This window comes from Nerophis lumbriciformis, linkage group LG10 (assembly GCF_033978685.3).
Source record: "Nerophis lumbriciformis linkage group LG10, RoL_Nlum_v2.1, whole genome shotgun sequence".
Lineage (NCBI taxonomy): Eukaryota > Metazoa > Chordata > Actinopteri > Syngnathiformes > Syngnathidae > Nerophis > Nerophis lumbriciformis.
Genome location: NC_084557.2, coordinates 47,476,320 through 47,493,775, shown reverse-complemented (window position 1 = coordinate 47,493,775; position 17,456 = coordinate 47,476,320).

The following is a 17,456-nucleotide window of genomic DNA, read 5'->3' as shown; positions in this document are numbered from 1 at the left end:
TCTGTTGTGGCATATGCAGCAGGTGCCTGCTCGTTTTTCGTATGTGGGTAACAACATTTAACTATGTATATATATTTCCGAATTGGTTTAACTGCCACCCGCCTGAATCTATTTAAAATCTAATTTTTTTATATTTCAATTAACCACCCGACCCGACCCGACCCGCGGATACAATCTAATTTTTTTTTATTTCATCCGCCCGATCCGCGGATAATCCGCGGACTCCGCGGTTGTGCCCGCAAACCGCACATCTCTACTAACTACACACACAGGCAGACAGCTAACAAACAATCCAAGACGTCTAATAAAGTTCCAAAGCAGATTAATCCATTTAGGCTCTTTATTGTTGTTGATCTTGCTTTGTCTTTTCCTATTTTACTTTTGTCTTGCACTGGACTTTTATTTTTATTTATTTTTAAACTGAAATACACACAATGACAAATGTATAAGCTATGTGATTCAATTAACATACTGAAATGAAATACACAATATGTAAATATTAGCTTCACACAAATATACAGTACTATCATCAAACAAATACTTCTGAGTGTTGAAACTATTTCGATGGTGGAAATACACGATTGGCAGCCAAAACATCCATTGAAACAGTGCACAAAAATCGTTTTTCAATAAACATCTTAGTATCAAACTTAACCACTTTCCACCTTAATATTGAGTTACATAAACAAGTTAAACAGTTTACTTACAGACTTATCTTTTCCAAGGCTTGTAAGAGCTAACACAACTTATCTACTTCTCGTCGCCAACCCGGAAGTGCCCAAACTATTGATGCGTAGTATTTTCATATCGCCACAAGGTGCCAGTAAGAGTCTACAATCAAATGGGCATAACATTGCCCATTTGGGATTCGTTCCCAGGGATTCGAATAAAGAACCAACTCTTTTTCTTTACTATAGTGGCCTCGATAACGGGAACCGGTTCTCAAAGAGGGATTCGAGTCCATGGAATCGGTTCTTTTTATATCGAACAACCGGGAGAATCGGTTTCGAACATCATGCCTACTCATATAGTAGTACAGTTGGCACAGTAAAATAAACTCACAGTTAATATTTAAACATTTAACATGTGACATTTCTAACAATTTTGAACAGAAATAGTTCATGCACATTCAGATAAATTCTTCAAAATTACAATAAAAAAAAACTTGGTCGGGGGCCGGGCTGTATATATGTGCACTAATTGACTGAAAGAGCACGCACTTGGCGCGATGATGTCATGTTATCGATGGAAAAATGCATTTTTTAGACAATATGATTTACCTGAGCGGCTAGGAGACCCCGAGAGTAACAAGCGCTTGCCTTGTTGCCTTTCCATTAAGAACAATAAAGTAGTTTTTAGTATAAGTACCGTATTTTTCGGACTATAAGTCGCAATTTTTTTCATAGTTTGGCCGGAGGTGCGACTTATACTCAGGAGCGACTTATGTGTGAAATGATTAAAACATTAGCGTAAAATATCAAATAATATTATTGATCTCATTCACGTAAGAGACTAGACGTATAAGATTTCATGGGATTTAGCGATTAGGAGTGACAGATTGTTTGGTAAACGTATAGCATGTTCTATATGTTATAGTTATTTGAATGACTCTTACAGTGACGTGCAGTCACTAGAGGCAGGTGAGGCCCCGCCTCACCTGCCATCATGGAAAGAAAAAAAAATGTAAAAAGAAAAAAAAAAATTAAATTGTTATATGTATCCAGTGATTATACTATAAAGTTATTTTCCATTTAACTTCACCAGTTTTAGATTATTTTTATTCAAAATCGCTGAATTTTCACATTTGCCGTTCAAATACTGAGACGAGACGGTGCGGTGAACAGCAGCCAGTTGAGGCACGTCACTCAGTGCCTCAACATGGATTGCGCAATGACTCGGCTAACTGCTGGCCTGCTGTGCAGTGAGACTGTATTGCTACATGAACTATATTATACATTTCCATAGTTTAGTTAGCTGAGGTATATAATGTACAGTGTATTTTGTCAACAACTGTATGTGTGTAACGTATTTCTTGTGCTGAGCAATCATAAAACGGCTGCAAAAGACGCACTGGCTGAGGCTCCAGTAGCCCCGCCTCCTGCACCCCCGCCGTAGAATTGTTATATCAACTAAAGCCCACACTTAAACTTTCCACGTGCAAGATTGAATCTATTTAAAAAAGTTATTTCATAAGAAGCCAAAAAGTGCAAAAACAATAATGTTTGTGTTGGAGGAGTTGTGAATGACTGCAGGGACACAACATTAGGTACACCTGCAGACTGCAGGTGTATCTAATTCACAACTCCTCCAACACGAACATTATTGTTTTTGCACTTTTTGGCTTCTTATTAAATAACTTTTGTAACCCATTTTCATGGGCTTTGCCCTTTGTGATGTTAAGTTCCTGTTATGCGCTGTTATACAGTATATGCCTTGAGCTCTTATTTTGAAGGCGCTAAGAGCGGAATTTTGACACGTTGGAGTGGAGCGGAGGTTTTTGAAAGAAGGTAAATAAAGTGGTCCTCGTGTAAACTGGAGCCTCTGTTTGTTATTTTGTAGTTTCATACAGTATAGGCGACATTTATAAACCCTCTGTTACACTTTTTAAAAAAGATTCAATCTTGCACGTGGAAAGTTTAAGTGAGGGCTTTAGTTGCGGCGCATGGACTTAATTTCTAAGTAAAGGTAAGACCATAATAATGTTTTTTTTTATTAAATGTGCTTTTTTGTGTGCTACAGTTTGTATGTGTAAAGTTAAAGTTAAGTTAAAGTACCAATGATTGTCACACACACACTAGGTGTAATGAAATTTGTCCTCTGCATTTGACCCATCCCCTTGATCACCCCCTGGGAGGTGAGGGGAGCAGTGGGCAGCAGCGGCGCCGCGCCTGGGAATCATTTTTGGTGATTTAACCCCCAATTCCAAGCCTTGATGCTGAGTGCCAAGCAGGGAAGAATGCTGGTATGAGCTTTTAAACATAACCCGTTAACTGCTGCCAATCAAATGGTGAATAAGATACTCTTTAGGGTTCATATGTTTGTAAATCTGACTGTGATGAAGTCAGTGCCTCACCAGCCATCAACCTCACCGCACGTCACTGGACTCTTACCATAATATGTTACGTTAACATACCAGTTGGTTATTTATGCCTCATATAACGTACACTTATTCAGCCTGTTGTTCACTATTCTTGATTTATTTTAAATTGCCTTTCAAATGTCTATTTTTGGTGTTGGTTTTTATCAAATAAATTTCCCCCAAAAATGCGACTTATAGATGTTTTTTTCCTTCTTTATTATGCATTTTCGGCCGGTGCGACTTATACTCCGGAGCGACTTATACTCCGAAGAATACGGTAAATGTAATGCCGAGCGCATATCATTATGTCAAGATAATGGCACTAGCATTTACTTCATTTAAGAACATTTTTCAACATATTGAGCAAAAAGGTCTTCTTTTTTCTACCAAGAAAAGTGCACTTGTTATTAGTGAGAATATACTTATTTTAAGGTATTTTTGGGTTCATTGAGGTTAGCTAATTTTACTTGTTTTGGAAAGTCTTGACAAGCCAAATTTTCTTGTTCTATTGGCAGATAATTTTGCTTAGTTCCAATAAAATACCCCTCATTTTTGTATTTTTGCAGTGCATGTGGACAGACACCCTTCAAGTCTCATGCACTATTTACACGTTTCCCCACTAATTGGCTTTCATTGTGGGAGGATCGTTATCTCTGCCACTGAACCGCTGAAGGCTCATCAAGAATGCCGGTGTGGTCGTGGTTGATTTTCTCGCTCCGGCAAGTCTTTTAAATCAGCAACTATTAAGTCGTTAGGATGCTGCTTATGATAGCAACGGCATGCCCGTGCAGCCAAGTTTAGCTCCACCGGATCATGCAACTATTTCCCGGTCATCTCCACTTTTCATCGCCTGATTCAGAGCGGCGGGCCATCAGTCATGCACTGCAGACGTCATTGCCAATGGAGAAATCAAGTTTAGTGTCTATTTATACGCAGAAAAGGTCACGCTGTCGATTACATGTTGGACCAAAAATACAAAAAACTAATCTGTCTGAAGTCGCAAAAGGTTAAAAGCCTTATGTAAGTGTTGTAGTGAAGGCAACACATTACTAAGTGTCTCAGAAGGTGAGATAACTCCTGGAAATGACTGGCTTAAAACTGCCAAAGGTATAGATGTGTGTGTCCATGATTATATTACATCCGGAGATGCTTCCAATGGAGCCTTGGCCAGGAGGACTTGATATCATCAGATGGTATCCAGCGGTCATCGGGTGTTTTGACCCTGAACCATAACACCCTACCGCTGGTGGGCCGGCAGTGGTGGCCAAGTCACTGCCTATCTCCTCCTCCTGGCTTCCAGCTCATCTCGTCTCTCCTGCTCCATAACCAGCAAGAGGCTCTCTCTGCTGCCTCCCCCATCCTGCGAGCTGCTGTCTTTCTCTCCTTCCCTGTTATTCCCAAGGCTGTGAGCATTCTCCATACCGACTGGGCAGGGAATCCTCTGCAGCCGACCTCGACCGGGAACAGCCATGCCTGCCATCCTTTTCCCCTGCATTCATTCAAAAGGTCCTGGTATTTGGCACTTTTCCTTTCGAAGGCTTGGTCGCACCCTTCTTCCCATGGGACTGTGAGTTCTATGAGAATGATCTTCTTTGCCTCTTCAGACCACAGCACCACGTTCGGTCTCAGGGTTGTCTGGACAACCTGGGGGGACTGCAGCCTTCCTCCCAGGTCTACCTTCATGTCCCAAGAACGGGCCATTTGCAATAGGCTCTTCCTTGATGCTGCTGTGGTTGGTGGCTTTTCTCCCTCCCTCACAAACTGGATTGATCTTGTTCTCCCTTGTGGTTGCCGTTTCTTGTATCTCTGCTGCTCCAGGGTGTTAGCCAGTGTCATGAGCACCTTGTCATGACGCCATCTGTATCTCCATTGGGTGAGTGCTGTTTTACACCCTGACAGGATGTGCGCCATGGTACCCTTCTGTCTGCAAAGCTTGCATAGTGGATCCTCTCTCATTCCCCATCTGCCAAAGGTATAGATGTGTGTGTCCATGATTATATTACATCCGGAGATGCTTTCCTCTTCATTCACCTTAGGTGAATGGAGCCTTGGCCAGGAGGACTTGATACCATCAGATGGTATCCAGCGGTCATCGGGTGTTTTGACCCTGAACCATAACACCCTACCGATGGTGGGCCGGCAGTGGTGGCCAAGTCACTGCCTATCTCTTCCTCCTGGCTTCCAGCTCATCTCGTCTCTCCTGCTCCATAACCAGCAAGAGGCTCTCTCTGCTGCCTCCCCCATCCTGCGAGCTGCTGTCTTTCTCTCCTTCCCTGTTATTCCCCAAGGCTGTGAGCATTCTCCATACCGACTGGGCAGGGAATCCTCTGCAGCCGACCTCGACCGGGAACAGCCATGCCTGCCATCCTTTTCCCCTGCATTCATTCAAAAGGTCCTGGTATTTGGCACTTTTCCTTTCGAAGGCTTGGTCGCACCCTTCTTCCCATGGGACTGTGACTTCTATGAGAATGATCTTCTCTGCCTCTTCAGACCACAGCACCACATCCGGTCTCAGGGTTGTCTGGACAACCTGGGGGAACTGCAGCCTTCCTCCCAGGTCTACCTTCATGTCCCAAGAACGGGCCATTTGCAATAGGCTCTTCCTTGATGTTGCTGTGGTTGGTGGCTTTTCTCCCTCCCTCACAAACTGGATTGATCTTGTTCTCCCTTGTGGTTGCCATTTCTTGCATCTCTGCTGCTCCAGGATGTTAGCCAGTGTCATGAGCACCTTGTCATGACGCCATCTGTATCTCCCTTGGGTGAGTGCATTCTCCATACCGACTGGACAGGGAATCCTCTGCAGCCGACCTCGACCGGGAACAGCCATGCCTGCCATCCTTTTCCCCTGCATTCATTCAAAAGGTCTTGGTATTTGGCACTTTTCCTTACGAAGGCTTGGTCGCACCCTTCTTCCCATGGGACTGTGAGTTCTATGAGAATGATCTTCTTTGCCTCTTCAGACCACAGCACCACATCCGGTCTCAGGGTTGTCTGGACAACCTGGGGGAACTGCAGCCTTCCTCCCAGGTCTACCTTCATGTCCCAAGAACGGGCCATTTGCAATAGGCTTGTGGAGGATCCTTGCTTCCGGGAGAGTTCTCAGGACCATCAACGGACGACATCGTCGTAAACAGGTTTAGACTTCTTTATTTTTCAATATAAGAAAGTCTTTTGCTGGAGGCTTTTCAGCTCCGGCTCCACCTGCTGCTCGATCCGCTTCCCGCTTTTCAGCCGGCCGCGTCTCCGTCTTCGTCGTCTCGCTCTCGCGGTGTACTGTGCTCCGCGTCTTGCCTCTGGCTCTCCACGTATCCTCTCGTCTCTCTCGGCTGTCACACTTTTATACACAGACAGATTATTTGATTGTGCCCAGCTGCCCGACCCACGCACCTGTAGTCCATTTGGACGCGGGTCCGCAGGCCACGCCTTCTTGCCGCCATCTTGGAGCGGACCCCGGTGTAGGACCGCCGGCCCCGCCTCTCCACAAGGCTCTTCCTTGATGTTGCTGTGGTTGGTGGCTTTTCTCCCTCCCTCACAAACTGGATTGATCTTGTTCTCCCTTGTGGTTGCCGTTTCTTGCATCTCTGCTGCTCCAGGGTGTTAGCCAGTGTCATGAGCACCTTGTCATGACGCCCTCTGTATCTCCCTTGGGTGAGTGCTGTTTTACACCCTGACAGGATGTGCGCCATGGTACCCTTCTGTCTGCAAAGCTTGCATAGTGGATCCTCTCTCATGCCCCATCTGCCAAAGGTATAGATGTGTGTGTCCAAGTTAAAGGGGAACATTATCACAATTTCAGAATTGTTAAAACCATTAAAAATCAGTTCCCAGTGGCTTATTATATTTTTCGAAGTTTTTTCAAAATTTTACCCATCACGCAATATCCCTAAAAAAAGCTTCAAAGTGCCTGATTTTAACCACCCGTCCATTTTCCTGTGACGTCACATAGTGAAGCCAACACAAACAAACATGGCGGAAAGAACAGCAAGCTATAGCGACATTAGCTCGGATTCCGACTCGGATTTCAGCGGCTTAAGCAATTCAACAGATTACGCATGTATTGAAACGGATGGTTGTAGTGTGGAGGCAGGTAGCGAAAACGAATTTGAAGAAGAAAATGAAGCTATTGAGCCATATCGGTTTGAACCGTATGCAAGCGAAACCGACGAAAACGACACGACAGCCAGCGACACGGGAGAAAGCGAGGACGAATTCGGCGATCGCCTTCTAACCAACGATTGGTATGTGTTTGTTTGGCATTAAAGGAAACTAACAACTATGAACTAGGTTTACAGCATATGAAATACATTTGGCAACAACATGCACTTTGAGAGTGCAGACAGCCCAATTTTCATCAATTAATATATTCTGTAGACATACCCTCATCCGCGCTCTTTTCCTGAAAGCTGATCTGTCCAGTTTTGGAGTTGATGTCAGCAGGCCAGGGAAGCTAGGGCCAATAGCTCGCTCGTCTGCGGGAACAAACTGCCGCCATTGCTTGCCGTGCTACCCGAGGTCCTTTGTCCCTGAATTGCTCACACACTCCGGCAGATTCAATGGGGGTCTGGCGGCAGATTTCTTTGACTTTATGGTTGGAAATGCATCTGCTTTGAGTGTCGCAGGATATCCACACATTCTTGCCATCTCTGTCGTAGCATAGCTTTCGTCGGTAAAGTGTGCGGAACAAACGTCCAATTCCTTGCCACTTTGGCATCTTTGGGCCACTGGTGCAACTTGAATCCGTCCCTGTTCGTGTTGTTACACCCTCCGACAACACACCGACGAGGCATGATGTCTCCAAGGTACGGAAAACAGTCGAATAAACGGAAAATAACAGAGCTGATTTGACTCGGTGTTTGAGAAAATGGCGGATTGCTTCCCGATGTGACGTCAAAGGCGTTTAATTCGCCAAAATTCACCCATTTAGAGTTCGGAAATCGGTTAAAAAAATATATGGTCTTTTTTCTGCAACATCAAGGTATATATTGACGCTTACATAGGTCTGGTGATAATGTTCCCCTTTAACCCTTGTGTAATGTTCATATTGTTGTTACTCAGCCAGCGTTTGTGAGTCTGATGGACCCGTTGCATTTTGTGGCTTTTAATGCCTCACAATCAAACACTTTTATGTTAAAATACTGAACAGATGTTTATTGGGATAAGGTAAACATTGTTTGTCAACACTGTCTGCTCTCATTTTCTCGCACATTTGACCCTTTGAGGTTCTGTGTACCTACACTCTACACTCTGTCCTCCTCCTGTCTAGACCTGCCTGCTTCTATTAGTTTATTATTATACATCTTATATGTAATATAAATGTGTAGGGGGGGTGTATGGTGTGTGGTCAGTAAATATGTATTCTGATATATGTTCTTCACAGAAAATGAGCCAAAGTCAGTGAGTCCCAGTTTGAAAAATTTATTAATTGTATCATTCTTCTTTTAATACAAAATGAAAACGAACACCACACAAGGGTTAAATTTGCACAGAAAACACAAAATTTCACAGCACTATATCAATGTGCAGTGTCTCATGCAGCATTTTATGTGGGGATACCATTTGTTTATTTTACTCCTGTTTGTGTGACGTCAGGTGGAGGGGAAGGAGTCGCAGCGTGTACCTCTTGCTTGGTATGCTTGCTTGCCTAACACAATTACTATTGCGACATCTAGTGGACACATTTAGAAGAGCAGTTTATTTATAATTTAAAAATGCACCTTAATTTTACACTTAGCAAACTCGTCTCGCGGGCCGCATTGACCCCATTCGCGGGCCTGATTTGGCCCACGGGCCGCATGTTTGACATCCCTGATCTAAGATGTCCAACACAAATTTAGGAGCACACATTAAGGTGAGTTGAGTTCATGAAAAGTTTTTACTGCACATAACTGTTCCCACAATAGTCTGTTTTGTCAATATATACACGGCAAAAAGTCAGTGTTCAAAAACAAGAAAAAAAATACAAAAATGAGGGGTATTTTACTTGACGAAGCAAAATTATCTGCCAATAGAACAAGAAAATTTGCCTTGTCAAGACTTTCCAAAACAAGTAAAATTAGCGAACCTCAATGAACCCAAAAATAGCTTAAAATAAGTATATTCTCACTAATAACAAGTGCACTTTTCTTGGTAGAAAAAAAAAGGAAACCTTTTTGCTCAATATGTTGAAAAATATTCTTAAATGAAGTAAATGCTAGTGCCATTATCTTGACATAATGATATGCGCTCGGCATTACATTTCTTGAAACCAGCAAACTTATACTAAAAAACTAATTTATTGTTCTTAATGGAAAGGCAACAAGGCAAGCGCTTGTTACTCTCGGGGTCTCCTAGCCGCTCAGGCAAATCATGTTGTCTAAAAATGCATTTTTCCATGGATAACATGACATCATCGCGCCAAGTGCGTGCTCTTTCAGTCAATTAGTGCACATATATACAGCCCGGCCCCCGACCAACAATTTTTTAATTGTAATTTTGAGGAATTTATCTGAATGTGCATGAACTATTTCTGTTTAAAATAGTTAGAAATGTTAAATGTTTAAATATTAACTGTCAGTTTACTGTACTGTGCCAACTGTACTACTATATGAGTACATATTTTCTATTGTTTCATTGAAAATAAAACAGCAAAGTCCATTTGGCTGTCATCTGTTTTAATTATGAGACACAATTGTGTCAAAGTCATGATTTTTTTTGACATGCTTGAAATAAGAAAAGTAGTTTTATACTTGTGAGTGTTGATGACACAGCGTTGCAACACTTGATATTCTAGTTTCAAGAATGTTTTACTCAATATAGGTCATCAAATCTCAGCAACAAGATGTAATATCTTACTGAGATCATTTAGGACCAAAACACTTAAAACAAGTAAAACACTCTAACATAAAATCTGCTTAGTGAGAAGAATTATCTTATCAGACAGAAAATAAGCAAATATCACCCTTATTTGCCGAGCGCATATCATTATGTCAAGATAATGGCACTAGCATTTACTTCATTTAAGAATATTTTTCAACATATTGAGCTAAAAGGTTGTTTTTTTTCTACCAAGAAAAGTGCACTTGTTATTAGTGAGAATATACTTATTTTAAAGCAGGGGTGCTCATTACGTCGATCGCGATCTACCGGTCGATCTTGGAGGGTGTGTCAGTCGATCACCAGTCAGGCATTAAAAAAATAGTCCTAAAAATGAGCGATCATAAATCTTCACTATGACGTCACTTTTGTCACTTGATTGACATTCACGGCACCCGAGGGTCTTCTGAGATGACGCTGGCTGCTGCCAGCTCATTAAAATTACCGACAGGAAGGCGAGAAACACTTTATTTCAACAGACTCTGGCGCCGGACCTGTCGTCAAAACTCCAAAGACCGACTGCACAGTTGCACAATAAAAGCTCTGCTTCATCCTGCCTGCGCTAACAAAATAAGAGTCTCAGAAAGCTGGCGTGCACAAGCTAGCAAGCTACGGAGTTTGCCAACAATGTATTTCTTGTAAAGTGTATACAAAGGAGTATGAAAGCTGGACAAATAAGATGCCAAAAACCAACCACTTTCATGTGGTATTGGACAGAAAGGAGGACTTTTTTTCTCCTCCATTCGAAAATGCGGACGTTATCATCACCACTGTCTGATTCCTATCAATGCAAGTCATCAGAATCAGGTAATACACCAACTTGACGGCGTGGCGCAGTGGGAGAGTGGCCGTGCGCAACCCGAGGGGCCCTGGTTCAATCCCCACCTAGTACCAACCTCGTCATGTCCGTTGTGTCCTGAGCAAGACACTTCACCCTTGCTCCTGATGGGTGCTGGTTAGCGCCTTGCATGGCAGCTCCCTCCATCAGTGTGTGAATGTGTGTGTGAATGGGTAAATGTGGAAGTAGTGTCAAAGCGCTTTGAGTACCTTGAAGGTAGAAAAGCGCTATACAAGTACAACCCATTTATTTATTTATCATTATTAACTTATATTCTTGTTTTCATGAAAGAAAGGAATCTATATGCGTTAAACATGCTTGTATTATTTTTAAACACATTTAACTTGTTAACAATATTAACTATATGTGTTAAACATGCTTGTATTATATTTAAACACCTTTAACTTGTTAACAATATTAACTATATGTGTTAAACATGCTTGTATTATCATTAAACACCTTTAACTTGTTAACAATATTAACTATATGTGTTAAACATGCTTGTATTATCTTTAAACACCTTTAACTTATTAACAATATTAATTATATGTGTTAAACATGCTTGTATTATCTTTAAACACCTTTAACTTATTACCAATATTAACTCTAAGTTTTAAACATGCTTGTATTTTCTTTAAACACTTTTAACTTGTAAACAATATTAACTATATATGTTAAACATTCTTGTATTATCATTAAACACCTTTTATTTATTAACAATATTAACTACCGTATATGTGTTAAACATGCTTGCATTATCATTAAACATCTTGAACTTATTAACAATATTAACTATATGTGTAAAACATACTTGTATTATCTTTAAACACCTTTAATTTATTAACAATATGTGTTAAACATGCTTGTATTATCTTTAAACACTTTTAACTTAACAATATTAACTATATGTGTTAAACATGCTTGTATTATCATTAAACACCTTTAATTTATTACTAATATTAACTATAAGTTTTAAACATGCTTGTATTATCTTTAAACACTTTTAACTTGTTAACAATATTAACTATATGTGTTAAACATGCTTGCATTATCTTTAAACACCTTTAACTTGTTAACAATATTAACTATATGTGTTAAACATGCTTGCATTATGTTTAAACACCTTTAACTTGTTAACAATATTAACTACCGTATATGTGTTAAACATGCTTGCATTATCATTAAACATCTTTACCTTATTAACAATATTAACTATATGTGTTAAACATGCTTGTATTATCATTAAACACCTTTAACTTGTTAACAATATTAACTATGTGTTAAACATGCTTGCATTATCTTTAAACACCTTTAACTTATTAACAATATTAACTATGTGTTAAACATGCTTGTATTTTCATTAAACACCTTTAACTTGTTAACAATATTAACTATATGTGTTAAACATGCTTGCATTATCTTTAAACACCTTTAACTTATTAACAATATTAACTATATGTGTTAAACATGCTTGTATTTTCATTAAACACCTTTAATTTATTACCAATATTAACTATATGTGTTAAACATGCTTGTATTATCTTTAAACACTTTTAAGTTGTTAACAATATTAACTATATGTGTTAAACATGCTTGTATTATCATTAAACACCTTTAATTTATTAACAATATTAACTACCGTATATGTGTTAAACATGCTTGCATTATCATTAAACATCTTTAACTTATTAACTATATGTGTTAAACATGCTTGCATTATCTTTAAACACCTTTAACTTGTTAACAATATTAACTATATGTGTTAAACATGCTTGCATTATCTTTAAACACCTTTAACTTGTTAACAATATTAACTATATGTGTTAAACATGCTTGTATTTTCATTAAACACCTTTAACTTGTTAACAATATTAACTATATGTGTTAAACATGCTTGTATTATCATTAAACACCTTTAACTTGTTAACAAAAACATATATTTCATAAATAAGTAAATATAAATTATATATATGAATGAGGTAGATCCCCACGACTTGATCAATTGAAAAGTAGCTCGCCTGCAGAAAATGTGTGAGCACCCCTGTTTTAAGGTATTTTGGGGTTCATTGAGGTTCGCTAATTTTACTTGTTTTGGAAAGTCTTGACAAGCCGAATTTTCTTGTTCTATTGGCAGATAATTTTGCTTAGTTCAAATAAAATACCCCTCATTTTTGTATTTTTTTTTTCTTGTTTTTGAACACTGACTTTTTGCAGTGTGGGGTGGTCCAAAGAAAAAGCAAAGTTCAAATAAATACATACTGTAGGGAGCAGGCACCCACCAGGGAGTTGTTACTGAGTCCATTTGTACACGCTCAGTTACATTAACACTGATATTATTTACAAAGATGTAAATGCCGGTAAATTCTCTGGGGATAGCTTCTACCGTATAAACTACATTTATTCAAGAGTAACTTGTGGCTTAGCTTACATTTTCTAAGTAGCTTGCTCATCACTGCATAATGTACAGCCCTAGGGGTGACAAGTCAGTCCCACGTAGTATTTTTAATGTGCACGCTTATTATTGCAGCTCTCATAGATTCTCCTCAAGTGTCTCTTTTAGAACTTGTGATGCTGATTAGGGGCGCAAACGTAATAACATTTCTATGATGCTCACGCCACTCAGCTTGGAGGGTTCAAAAACCATAATAGTGCGGTGCAGCACCACAACGAGCCGCCTGGTCAAAAAAGCAAATCACTCAGTATCTCATAGGAGTGAATTTAATGGCCGCTGGTTGCTCCGGGCTCTTGACCTTCGCCGAGAGGCTCCGTGTTAGTCACTCTTCACCGCTTTCCAATTGAAAGTCAGCCAGATGAGTTTCGCTGCCTGTGAACGCTGGAATGAGTTCCAGCTAATGTTCACACAATGTGTGTGTGACAATCTGTAACTTTCTTTTTTTTGGACAAAAAAATAGTTTTGGCTCATAATTGATTGTTATTAAGGTGATGATTGTTATTCAGATCAATAATGTAATAATGTGTGGCATAAATATAAATATATGTGTTTGCTACCATTTGCGAACATTTATTTTATGCCAATCTATATTGTCAATATTAATTGAAAAACACTTGATGCTTCTAACTATTGTAAAATAACCACAATAAAGCTCCTTGAATCTTAGGCCTGGCTTTGCACCTAATAATCAGCTGTGTTGTGCTGCCATCCAGTGGCTAGTTGTTGTACTGCAGAAGGCACACTGCAAAAAGTCAGTGTTCAAAAACAAGAAAAATTACCAAAAATTTGTTTTGAAGGGGGAATAGCAAACTTCCTGTTGATTTTTGCTGGGGGTTGTCAATTTATGAAATGTAGGTCTAAGTGAGACCTACATAGAGGTTTTTGTTTCATGTCTCTCCGACCTTCCCAGTGGGAGTTACAGGCAGTTTTGTAATTTTTTTCTTCCGAGGAGCAGTTTTTTGTGCGTTTTATTCAAAAATTGCGCCAGAGCGCAATTTTGAGATTTGGGGTTAGTTTTTTTTTATTAGATCACAATTTTTGCCAGTCCTGATGTGTGTGTTCAGTTTGGTGAGTTTTGAAGCGTGTTAAGGGGGTCAAATTACAGCTCAAAGAGGCAAAAGTGACTGTTTTTAGTACTTTTTTGTCTTGAAGGGGGAATTGCCAACTTCCTGTTGATTTTAGCCCGAGAATGTACCATTATGAACGTTAGGTCTGAGTCAGACCTACATAGAGGATTTTGTTTCATGTCTTTCCGACCTTCCTAGTGGGAGTTACAGGCAGTCTAGTTTTTTTTGTTTTCTAGGGGGCGCTAGAGCGCAATTTAGATTTTTGCAGTTTGGTTTTTTCATTAAAAGACAATTTTCGCAGGTCCTGATGTGTGGGTCAAATATGGTGAGTTTTGAAGCATGTTAAGTGGGTCAAATTAGTGCTCGAAGAGGCGGCGGAAGAATAATAAAGAATAAAGAATAAAACCTTACAAATTCAATAGGTCCTTAAGTCCCATTGCATAAGGACTCCCTGTGGGAGTCCTTTTGCAATGGGCCATTGCGGGCCCTAATTACCAAAAATTTGTTTTGAAGGGGGAATAGCAAACTTCCTGTTGATTTTTGCTGGGGGTTGTCAATTTATGAAATGTAGGTCTAAGTGAGACCTACATAGACGTTTTTGTTTCATGTCTCTCCGACCTTCCCAGTGGGAGTTACAGGCAGTTTTGTCAGTTTTTTCATCCGAGGAGCAGTTTTTTGTTCGTTTTATTCGCAATTTTGAGATTTGGGGTTAGTTTTTTTTATTAGATCACAATTTTTGCCAGTCCTGATGTGTGTGTTCAGTTTGGTGAGTTTTGAAGCATGTTAAGGGGGTCAAATTACAGCTCAAAGAGGCAAAAGTGACTGTTTTTAGTACTTTTTTGTCTTGAAGGGGGAATTGCCAACTTCCTGTTGATTTTAGCCCGAGAATGTACCATTATGAAAGTTAGGTCTGAGTCAGACCTACATAGAGGATTTTGTTTCATGTCTTTCCGACCTTCCTAGTGGGAGTTACAGGCAGTCTAGTTTTTTTTGTTTTCTAGGGGGCGCTAGAGCGCAATTTAGATTTTTGCAGTTTGGTTTTTTCATTAAAAGACAATTTTCGCAGGTCCTGATGTGTGGGTCAAATATGGTGAGTTTTGAAGCATGTTAAGTGGGTCAAATTAGTGCTCGAAGAGGCGGCGGAAGAATAATAAAGAATAAAGAATAAAACCTTACAAATTCAATAGGTCCTTAAGTCCCATTGCGGGCCCTAATTACCAAAAATTTGTTTTGAAGGGGGAATAGCAAACTTCCTGTTGATTTTTGCTGGGGGTTGTCAATTTATGAAATGTAGGTCTAAGTGAGACCTACATAGACGTTTTTGTTTCATGTCTCTCCGACCTTCCCAGTGGGAGTTACAGGCAGTTTTGTCAGTTTTTTCATCCGAGGAGCAGTTTTTTGTTCGTTTTATTCAAAAATTGCGCTAGAGCGCAATTTTGAGATTTGGGGTTAGTTTTTTTTATTAGATCACAATTTTTGCCAGTCCTGATGTGTGTGTTCAGTTCGGTGAGTTTTGAAGCATGTTAAGGGGGTCAAATTACAGCTCAAAGAGGCAAAAGTGACTGTTTTTAGTACCGTATTTTCCGCACCATAAGGCGCCCTGGGTTATAAGCCGCGCCTTCAATGAACGGCATATTTCAAAACTTTGTCCACCTATAAGCCGCCCCGTGTTGTAAGCCGCATCTAACTGCGCTAAAGGAATGTCAAAAAAACAGTCAAATAGGTCAGTCAAACTTTAATAATATATTAAAACCAGCGTGATGTGGGCGCGCATGGAGTCGTATATCAACATGGACGGAGCTGCGTGAAAAAAGCCACCCGGCCTCTTCGCGTAAACTTCCCTTAACCACTCGCTCATCTTTTCTTCATCCATCCCTTCGAGTTAGCTTTTATGATGACGCCGGCTGGAAAGGTCTCTTTTGGCAAGGTCTTCCTTTTGAATATCACCATGGGTGGAAGTTTCTGGCCATTAGCATGGCAAGCTAGAACCACAGTGAAGGATGACTTCTCATTCCCTGTGGTGCGAATATTCACCGTACGTGCTCCCGTTGTATCCACAGTGCAGTTCACAGGAATATCAAAAGTCAGTGGAACCTCGTCCATGTTGATAATGTTCTCTGGCCGGATCTTTTTTTCAGCTATCTTGTTTTTACAATATGCACTGAAAGTAGCCAGCTTTTCTTGAAAGTCTTTAGGCAGTTGCTGTGAAATAGTAATCCGTGTGCGGATGGAGAGATTGCGTCTTTTCATGAACCGGATCCCTGTCGCTTAGTAGGAGCCATTTTGTGGTCTTTACAGATGTAAACACACAAAGGAAATGAAACGTACGGTAATATCCGCGCGCTTTTTCTTCTTCTACGCGGGCGGGTGGTTGCTTACAGTAGAAGAAGAAGCGCTTCCTGTTCTATGGGGGCGGGTGCTTACCTTGGCGGTTGCTTGCGTAGAAGAAGAAGCACTTCCTCTTCTACGGGGAAAAAAGATGGCGGCTGTTTACCGTAGTTGCGAGACCGAAACTTTATGAAAATGAATCTTTATATTAATCCATATATAAAGCGCACCGGGTTAAAAGCCGCACTGTCAGCTTTTGAGTAAATTTGTGGTTTTTAGGTGCGGCTAATAGTGCGGAAAATACGGTACTTTTTTGTCTTGAAGGGGGAATTGCCAACTTCCTGTTGATTTTAGCCCGAGAATGTACCATTATGAAAGTTAGGTCTGAGTCAGACCTACATAGAGGTTTTTGTTTCATGTCTCTCCGACCTTCCTAGTGGGAGTTACAGGCAGTCTAGTTTTTTTTTCCCCTAGGAGGCGCTAGAGCGCAATTTTGAGTTTTGCTGTTCGTTTTTTTTATTAAAAGACAATTTTCGCAGGTCCTGACGTGTGGGTCAAATATGGTGAGTTTTGAAGCATGTTAAGTGGGTCGAATTGCAGCGCAAAGTGGCGGCGGAAGAAAAAAATAAAATAATAATAATAATAATAATAAAACCTTAGAAATTCAATAGGTCCTTATGTCCCATTGCATAAGGACTCCCACAGGGAGTCCTTATGCAATGGGCCATGCGGGCCCTAAAAATACAAAAATTAGGGGTACCGTATTTTTCGGAGTATAAGTCGCACCAGCCGAAAATGCATAATAAAGAAGGAAAAAAACATATAAGTTGCACTGGAGTA